At 43.3% G+C, this 10,090-nt stretch overlaps 1 pseudogene; it reads left to right on the top strand.

Annotated features, from left to right (window-relative positions):
• The first annotated feature begins 3,188 nt into the window (after positions 1-3,188).
• LOC136503660 (uncharacterized) lies at positions 3,189-7,105 on the top strand (annotated as a pseudogene).
• The last annotated feature ends 2,985 nt before the right edge of the window (positions 7,106-10,090 follow it).

Genomic DNA, 10,090 nt, shown 5'->3' with positions numbered 1-10,090 from the left:
TTGGACTTTATTTATTATATATGATATATGATTTTGATATATTGTATATTTATATTTTGATATGAATTTAGTGATATATTGAATTTAGTGATTTGAATCTTGGAAACTTAGTGTTTCTTTAACGTGTGGCACGTAAAAGTGTGAGAAAAAGTTTGAATCGCATACGGCACCCGAAATGTATGTGACAAATAAACATAAGTCATGCATACAAACCTAATTATAAACACACAAATAAATATAATTAAACATAACTGTATGAATAAACCTAATTAAACATAACCATACAAACAAACGTAATTAACACATAAACCTTATAAACCGGCTGCAGCTCTCGTCTATCTCCACTTAATGTAGTGGATGTCTCGGATACAATAACCGCATTCATTTCTATGTAATTCAACACCCACATTAATGCACTCTCTCTTGCCTCACAATGCCAAGGACATGGTCGTCCATAGATGTAACCTACTGCCGGACTATTGATGGCTCTGTCTGAGTAATTTTCACGCATAACTGGTGTCCTTGTGTGGTATACTGGCCTAAGGGTCCATCGTAGTCCCAGGCGTATCCCAGTCACCGAATAGCTTGCTCTAGAATGGCCCGCAAGCCACATGCATCATATGTAAAATTATGGAGCAAAATCTGCAAGTGGAGAAACAAAAAATATTAGAGAACAGTCATATAATAATAACAATAATAAACATGACTCTGATAGCATACACGACTTACCAGATCCATTTGGTTGACTCTCGCCATCCTTTTGCTTACTTGCACCATGTCCAGATTATGCTCACGTAAAGCTTGCATCTTGAAGTACGAGAAATCAGGCACATGATAGCCAATTCGCTAAGTGTCTGTAAACAATGCATCACGGTATTGAACTGGGCACTTCTCTGGGACGACATCTGTCGTCCCCTCTGCACGATGTCTGAACGCACATCTGGACTATGCCTAATAGGGATGTCAAAGGAGATATTTCACGTCCATAAGTCATCACCTTCATCATTCATGACCTCACTTGTCGTTTGCTCAAAGATGTCCCACACCCCCGAGCAAGAATAGTGCTGATTCCAGCCACTTTATTGGGCATATAGTACGTGACATATGCAATAATCATATTATGAATGAATGTATATATGCAATAATCATATTAGCATGCAAACCTTATATGGTGAAAATATTCCATACTATAGATGGATATGGGAAACGCGGAACGACCCTATTTGGCGGTGGTGCAAATTAGTGCGCCAGGGTGGAAACATGGTTCCCATGGTAGGGGAAGTCTGTCACCATTCATCATACCTAAAACTGAAAAAAAACTTCCAAATAAATATAGAACCACATATAAATACCCTGCAATATATTAGAGAAACATATATAAAATGTGTCAAGATTAATATGTGCCAAGTATTAAACTTAAACATATTTTGCAACCATTTTGCACCTACTTGTTGGCACATAATTTATTTTAACGATTATTAACTCTCATCAAGAACTAATGTTGGTAACAAAGATCTAGAAATCATTATAAATGTTTAAGGTTATGTAGAAATGATGTATAAAAAAATGCACCATTATTATTCCTAATCTAAAAAACCACAAATTTCACTTTTTTATTTCTGAACCACGAAATGAGCTACATTATTAACAATAAAATATTAGATGATAAAGTTGCTAACCTTTAGAAAGTAGAATGAATGGAGGATTGAAGGTCTTCTCAAGAGCTAGCCGGCCAAGAGCAAGAACATGCTCACCCAAGCAAGAACACACACGCACAGCCGAGAGCAATAATTGAACAAGATGGCTCAGGCAAGGGGACCGTGGAAACAGGATATATAGTGGGGACATTTAAGTCCTATTTGGTGGAGCCTGTCGGGATTAAAAGGTAATCCTCTAGTTTTGGTTGGACCCACCAACCAGAACAAAAGGGAGCGACCAACTGGGACTAAATGGCTACCTTTAGTCCTGGTTGGAGCCATCAACCAGGACTAAAGTCTCCTCCTACAAAAGCCTCGGGCACAAGCCATTGGGATGGTGATTTTAGTCCCGGTTGGTGGTTCCAACCGGGACTACTTCTCCAATTAGTCCCGGGCCAAAATCCGGCCGAGACTAAAGCCAAAAATGGAAAGTCTGTTCTCTACTAGTGGACTAACACACCAATGACATCAACCAATGGTAGCACCAAGCTGATGATCACTTGCCTCACTTGCGATAAGGCCAAACTCACATCCTGGCCTACTTCAGCGCCCAAGGGTATGACCCCAACCGTCGATAGTGAATGAAGAATTCGCTTGGGGGCAGTGTTTTCCTAAACACTAAACGGTAAACAGTCGGTCACCTACCATTTAGCCATTATTTGGGCAAAACGTCCCATTAAACGGGCTAAACGGCCAATTAAACGGGGTAAATGGGTGATTAAACGGAAACAGCGGACCACCATGTAGCATTTACACGGTGTTTAAACGGGCTAAACGACCGTTTAGGCGAACAGTGCTTGGGGGAGGACCCCCGCTCAAGGTAACTCGTATCTTAGTCTAGTTTGCCTATCCTTTGCAAAAAATGAAATATGGTAAAAAGAAGAAAATATTTAAATTTACATATACATATTTGAAATATTTAGATATTTTAAAAATGAAATATGATGAAAAAAATGAGGAACATCATTTGGACATGGATATTTGATTATGTTTCTACCTTATTGATTATGTCTGGTTATGAATATAACTATGTATGTTTGGACCATTTAAATGTTTGGATGTGGAGTGATAACAACTACATATTGAGCGATCACCATCTCCGCTTTCACTGCTGTAGAATACAGAAGCGACGGTGCGATTCTTCCATCGTCGGTTGGATCCATAGCGAGGCCTGGAAAGGAATCAAACCGACATATGAAACTCCTAGCACGGACGGTTGAACCATCGATGCGTCGGTGCTATCAGGGTTACAATCTCTCAGTCGTATGGAACTCCGCGCCGACTACGATAGGCTTATGACCGGTGGCCCTAAACGATCGTTTGGTCTACTAGCGGTAAATTCAGCGTGAGCGTGTTGAGTAATATAATGTCCCAACTACCAACACCATCGCATCACAATTACTTCCACCGCTCTCAATATTCTTGAAGCCCGCTGCTCTCTGAAACCAGCCCTCTTCCTTGTTCATCCACTTCTTCCATCTGACTAGAACTATGTCGGACAACCCCTTGAGCCTTCCCAGTAATGACTCATCCTCCAACAAGGTTGAGGTCGAGCTAATGTCAACCTCATCAGATGACTCCTCCAACGACATTGTCTCTTCTGATGGGAGTCCTCCCTGGAGCTACGACGAGGAGGGCCTCAAGGAAGAGGAGGAGGACGAGGAGGAGGAGGAGGAGGAGGACGACGATGACAATGATGAGCCTCCTCCCAAGCGACCGAGGTGACCATGATCCTCGCACTGGAAGAGAGGATCCAATTTAGATTGAATAGGTTTAATACTTTAGGTCTACTAATTATGTTCCTGAATGAGTACAATCATATACTCGGTCCAAAATGTATCTATCTTTTCTAATGATGAAGAAAATTTGTAGTCCGAGTAATCAATCTTTGGTAATGAAGTAATGAAGCCACTGTCTCCTATTCGACAAAAAAACTATCTTGTACTTAGTTGTTCAACCGCTGAGAATCACCGTAATATATGGATGTGTTAGCGTGGCAATGGTTAGATTAATACGGACACCATGTAAGTTATCTCGTGCCATCTGATGTCCCTGCCAATCAAATCTAGACTATGCGCTTTGCAAAAAACCTAGAATCACCCGGGCCATTTCCCATCTCGCCTCGGCCCCTGTCGGCGCCTTGGCGGCGGTTCGACCAACTAAAAAACCCCACTCCGAAGCGCTTAGTTCTCCCCACCCATTGTTGCATCTTCATTCTGACCTGTCACCTGTACTATGCTGGTTGCCCTGCCTCGTGCACCTTGCATTGTCATTCTAGACAACGCCCCATGAAGGTTAGATGGATTCGGTTACCCCCCTGTTTGCATTTGGTTCTAATTGGTTTTTGGTTGCATATCAGTTTTATTCATATTTGGAATTTCTTCATTGCAATAGATGTCTTACTTTAGAAAAAGCCATTACCATGCGAGTAGCCTTGCCTTTTGGCAGCTAGGGGTGGCACTAGGAGCCCAGCAGAGGCTGTTTGCTACTTGGGATGACGTATTCACCAGAGCGACGGTTGATTATTGAAGCTGTTGTTCGTCACCTTCTCGGACCACAAAATTTCACAAGAATCGTTGAAGACCCTGTTTGTGGAGATATTTTTGTGCTTTGCAGGACTACACAGAAAGTGTCAATGCTTCATAGAAACACTGTGGATGTGGACGGAAATGCTATCATCTTCGCTATCGTTCACTACCTCTAGGTTTTAGGACCGCCTCAACCAATTGAGTACCCAAATTAACTCTTAGAATTTGGGAAACTTTTATGTTAATGAAGTTTATATGTACATACACTATGTACTGAAGCCTCCCAGTTAGTATGTATGAGTACTGCATAATCATTGAACTATTATTCGGGTTGAACTGTTAATTGAATGTGTCCGCCTGTCGACTGTATATGTGTTGGTATCTAGCTACAGTACTTTTCTTTGATGTGCAGATAAAAATGCATCTTCTCATTTTGGAGTTTCTAGCCTTTTATCGCCGTGGAGTATAGCTTGTGAGCCTTATTATCCTCAATATTGGTTCACCCAATCAGTGATTTGTGGACAAAGACGATGAGCTAGATGAAAGTGCACCAATGGATGTGGACAGGGTTGTGGAGGTGAATGCTCGGGATGACATGGAGATTGACAATGATCCCGTGGAGGTGGACTAGGTTCTGTAGGATCTTATGGAGATTCACAACGATCCAATGGAGGTCGACTAGGATCTGCATGGAGAATGATTAATTATGCAACTAATGATGTACATATGAACGTCTTTTTAGCTTTTGCATGCTTGTTAGCTTGGTAGTGTCGACATACTTATTCGGTATGAATGTATGGAACTCAAGTTGGATTCCTTTGAATCTGAGTACTGGCATTGTGCTTTCTTTCAATGTTCGGCCTCCTTTGGAACAAAGGATTCATGAAGGAATTTTGTAGGATTCTAAACCTATAGGAATTTTTCCTATGTGGCCCTTTGGAACAAAGGATTGGCCAGTAGAGACTCTCCTGCATTTTCAATTCCTATTGTATTGCAAGTGACATGCAACTCCAATCCTATATGTTTTTCCTATTCCTATGTTCCAAAGGGGCTTAATCTATGTGCCTTATTGTTCATCATCGAACTCAAGTTTGATTCCTTTCAATCCGAGTACTGGCATTGTGCTTTCCTTAGTTTTCTAAGTGCGCAGTTTGGCTTTGTTTCAATGTATACATGGTAAACGTTAAATCTATGTGCCTTATTGTTTGTCACTATATCATACTAAGGTCTCTGGGTGGTAATAGGACCTAGCCACCGGTGATGGTACCGTGCATTCACCCCCGCTTTGTTGCAAAATTTCCAATTCCGCGTTTGAGCCCTCCCGCGCGGAATTACAAAGTTCTGATGAAATTTCGATTCCCGCGGCTCATAAAAGTTATGCAGCCCACCCACAACCCACCTCTCCCCCTGCCCCCCACACACATACCTTTTCTGGTCCTCATTGTTGTTGTTCCTTAGCGCCACTCCTAGTCACCACTACTCAGCGGTGACACAAGCCGTACTCACCTCTTTGCAAGCCACCACTCACCAGCGGGACAGCTCTTGCTCCATGCCCGTGCAAATCATCGGCTTCCCACATAGATCCATAGGTGACCGAGCTACTGCTATCACCAGCGTTGCCACTCGTGCTCACCGCCACTAGATCCAAAGGGAAGTGTAATAATCCCTTACTTCCATCACCGTCCGTTCTCGTCAAAACTCATCTTGTTAGTAATGTTGTTTATTGATGCAATTCCATGACAGGGTAGCCTCATCTCTTTGGCAAGTGGTGTCCTGGCTCTTCTAGACGAAGGAGGCCCCCAACAAGAGAAACGCAGTGGGCAGCCTCACAGACGATGTGCTTGTCAACATCCTCAGCCGCCTCCCCATTCGGTCCTTGTGCTGCTGCAAGTTTGTCTGCCGCTCTTAGAAGCGTGTCATCTCTGACTCAGACCACTGTAAGAAGATTTCCTAGACTGTCGTTGGCTTCTTCTATGGAAGCTGGTGGAACAGCAAGCGCCACTTCACCAGCATTACCGGTGAACAACCCTCCTTTTTCCTTCTTGACCTTCCCCTTTGACAAAGTCCTGGTCTTAGATTGCTGCAGTGGCCTGATCCTCTGCTAGTGTGTTGGGCCTGATGGATTATGTTGCTATGTTGTTTGCAATCTGGTGACTGAGAAATGGCTTGTACTGCCACATAGCATCCGTTCTATTGGTCAGGCTCGCTTGGGTTTCAATCCGACAATGTCCTCACACTTCCTTGTGATTGAATTTGTGTAGGAGGAGGGTGCGTGCGTAGGTGTGGAGATCTACTCATCTAAAACTGCAGCATGGATCTTTAAGGAATCTAAATGGGGCGAGGGTATTGTACTACATTCAAAAATTGAGAAGTGTTTTTCTTAATGGTTTTATGCACATGCTTGACTACACTATGATAGTTGTTGTGGATATGGAGGGAAAGACATGGAGGACAATTCCTAAACCACGTGGTGCTGAAATGTCCATCCATCAAGCTCAGCATCACCTGTGTTCGTGTTGTGCTGATTTTTATAATATGTCCTAGCTTCTAGTGTGGATACTGGAAGACTATGGTACTACTAAATGGAGATTGAAGCATGTTGTGAGCACACAAAAGTTGTTTGGACATAACAATATTGACATTGGTTCTAAGCTTTGTGATACGGACTACAGAGTGATTACAGTTCACCCAGAATGTAATTTGATTTTCTTTGTTGGGGAGGATAGAACACTGATTGCATATGACATGGACCATAGAAAGGTTCATGTCATCCATGCTCGTGTCATTTGTTTTCATAGACCAAGAGGCCTTCTCCATATGAATAGGCCTTACTATCTTCCTTTTGTTCCCTTGTTCATGGAGTCACTAGCAGAGCCGTAAAGGTGCATTTACTGTATTTCGTTGTTACGACATACCTTTGTTCATGTAGGGAGTTGTTTTGATTCTATATATAGGACAATTTTGGCTTGGTAATAAACTAAAGGAATGCTATGATGAATATTATTAATTTGCTGCTTTGTGTAGGTTGTGGAGTCTGAGTGCTTTTCAACAATTTGCCTATAGTGGATAAGAGCTGAAGAAGAGGGTTTCCATGGTGCATTGGCTACAAATTCGAAAGATGTAGTAGTTATATTCACTTTGCCTTGCAAGAAGGAGTGCCACATTGGCTACCAATCGGACGGATGTAGTAATTATATTCATTTTGGTTATGTAAATTTGTAGAGATCAGTACCTTTAGTATGCAATCTATGTACCGCTTGTGTTAGGACATCAGTTCACAAATGACGGTGCTATACACCCGGGTACCCTGACCACAGGATTTGCCGAGCGCGGAGTCTGAATCAGAGAAGACCCAAGGGCACACGGTGTCAGGATTACGCCAAGACTCCAACTAGGGCACAACTTCTTAGCTTGTAGGAGAAGTTGATCTTGGAAATAAATAGCTGGGTAGACCCATGTTGTAATCATTGAATCTCTCATAGGCATAGCCACATTGTACTTGTTATCTCGCCAAATACAGAATACAAGCAGTAGCAACTGGACAAGGCTTTTACTCGCTTCCTGGGGGCCCAAACCAGTATAAATCTCATCTCCATCTGTGATTGATCTTTGCACCAAGCGGGGTTCCCCAAGAACCAAATATGTACAGGTCAAAAACACCGACAGAGGTGTGCCAGGTAGGGGAATCCCGCACGAAGATTGATCACTTCTATCATCAATAGAGTTTGGTACCTAGATTCGACGGCTTCCGACGCCGTTGTCTTGCCAAGCTCCGCTAAACCTGAGATTGTCGGCGACTTCCAGTTGTTCTGTCAGATCTGTTCACCATCCCTCTACGTGGCACCAACCATACACTTTGGAAGTTTGGTTTTCGAGCACCAAGGAGGTTTCAACCTCAGGTTGACTGGGATTGAAGATTCCAATCTAAGCCGTGCTGGCCAGGAGGTTTTTGTCTCCTAGGGACAGCCAACCGAAGGGAAAAAAGCCGACCAAGCTGCCCAACTCTACCTAGACTACGAGGGCTCGGATGGCGAGATCGACCCTTATGAGAGTCGCCGTATTTACATGGCAACCCATGATGAGCAGGTACTTGATACCAGGTCATCGGCAACACATCAGCCACCACGTCTTAGCGCTGCACCGACGCTGAACATTGTCCCACCACACATGGTGCTCAATACATCGTCCTTTACCGCAAGGAACCTAAGTTTCAACTTCCGAACGGTCCTGGAAGATAACATCCAGATCAGAACGCTCCTGAACACCATGGGGGCCAGGCTAACGATGGGTCACCACTGGCGACTGTCATAAAACAAGCCTAGGCCCTGGCTGACCAAACAAAACAATGCCTTGATTCTAAGGCCACAGCTCCATCTAAGTCCCAGTCAAGGGGCCGAAACCCCTCGAAGTCCAACAGATCGGTCTCCAGGGGAAACTAGTTGTCACACCCAGTTTTAAAGTATAAAACCGAATGCACATCACATGTATGCTAGGATATGTTTATTCATACATGCGACGACAATATAGTGATACAAAGCAGTGTTTATTACAAAAATATAACATTAATAAAAAATGACCAGAGGGTCTAAACACAAAATTACATCAGAGTTCCAGCAGAGCAGGGTCTCCATCCCCGTAGGCAACTGACCGGGGGTACACCAGCCTAGCATCGACACCGTCTTTAGGAAACTCCATCTTCTAGAAACTCCATCTTCTATTCCGAACAGCTAGGTGGGGTAGCAAGGGGGGCAAAGAGAAAGGTGAGTACATCAAAATGTACTCCGCAAGTGTATGAAAGTATGACATAACGGCCAACACAAGGAAAGGCTTACAAGGTTTGACACAAGCGCTTAAGCGACACATCCTAGTTTACCTTAAATCCTTAGCACCTATTTACTAGGTGAAACCATAATCTCCTCAGAGAACCAAACCATCACCACACTTGGATTCCATCCAAGCTCCATCTGAACCATCCATCCTCAACCATAGAGATCCACTAATCACGAAAAAGTCCAGGCCAACTCTTGACCGTGAGCATGGCTGATATATCAGTTTTACACTCTGCAGAGGTTGCACACTTTCACCACAAGTCGTGTTTCCCCATCACGCTTCACACTACCTAGGTGCTTAGCGGGGTCACACTACAAGGCCTTTACAAAGCCCCTCCAAGACTATTTTACACCTCCACTAAGGTTTCACCGCTAACAGTGGGTACCAACACCACTGTAGAAGCCCCCTCTTGTGTCACACAAACTGACCCGATGTAAACCAGAACTTGGAGGAAACTAATTAATTAGCCAGGTCCAGCCCATCCAGACCTCATGGTTGCGCTGTTAAGCCGGGTTATAGGCTTTGAGAACCGGTCCTTAGAATCTAGAGCAGGTACGGGCACCAACCCAAGAAACCAAAGTATATCAAAACCAAATAACCATCCTACCAATCTTTCCGTCCTGCTCAGATTCACCAACCCATAACCATGATCTCGTAAAGTTTCCAACTTTGCCACATATCAACTTCATTAAGCAAATTTTAGCTGAATTACCCAAACCAACCCTGACTGCAAAGCTAAGCATGAAACTAATCCCGACCAACTCAGGTTTGAAGGATGATATATGAATTTCTAGTAAACCCTAACATGGGATTCAAGTTTAGACTCTGCATGCAACTAATGGTCTAACTACACTAACTCAAAATAAAATAAAGTAGGTGCAAGTATGGTCAAGGGCATTTGCCTTCAGACCTTCAGAATGCTGTTCAGACAGACGATCTTTACTTTTCGATCAACCTGATAAACTCTTCTTAGATGGTCGACGTCAACAACGGAACAAAGCATATTAAACAATTCCTACAAACAGTACACCATAC

This window comes from Miscanthus floridulus, chromosome 14, assembly GCF_019320115.1.
Source record: "Miscanthus floridulus cultivar M001 chromosome 14, ASM1932011v1, whole genome shotgun sequence".
NCBI lineage: Eukaryota > Viridiplantae > Streptophyta > Magnoliopsida > Poales > Poaceae > Miscanthus > Miscanthus floridulus.
The sequence above is the reverse complement of the archived record's forward strand: the minus strand, read 5'-3'. Positions and strand labels throughout refer to the sequence as shown.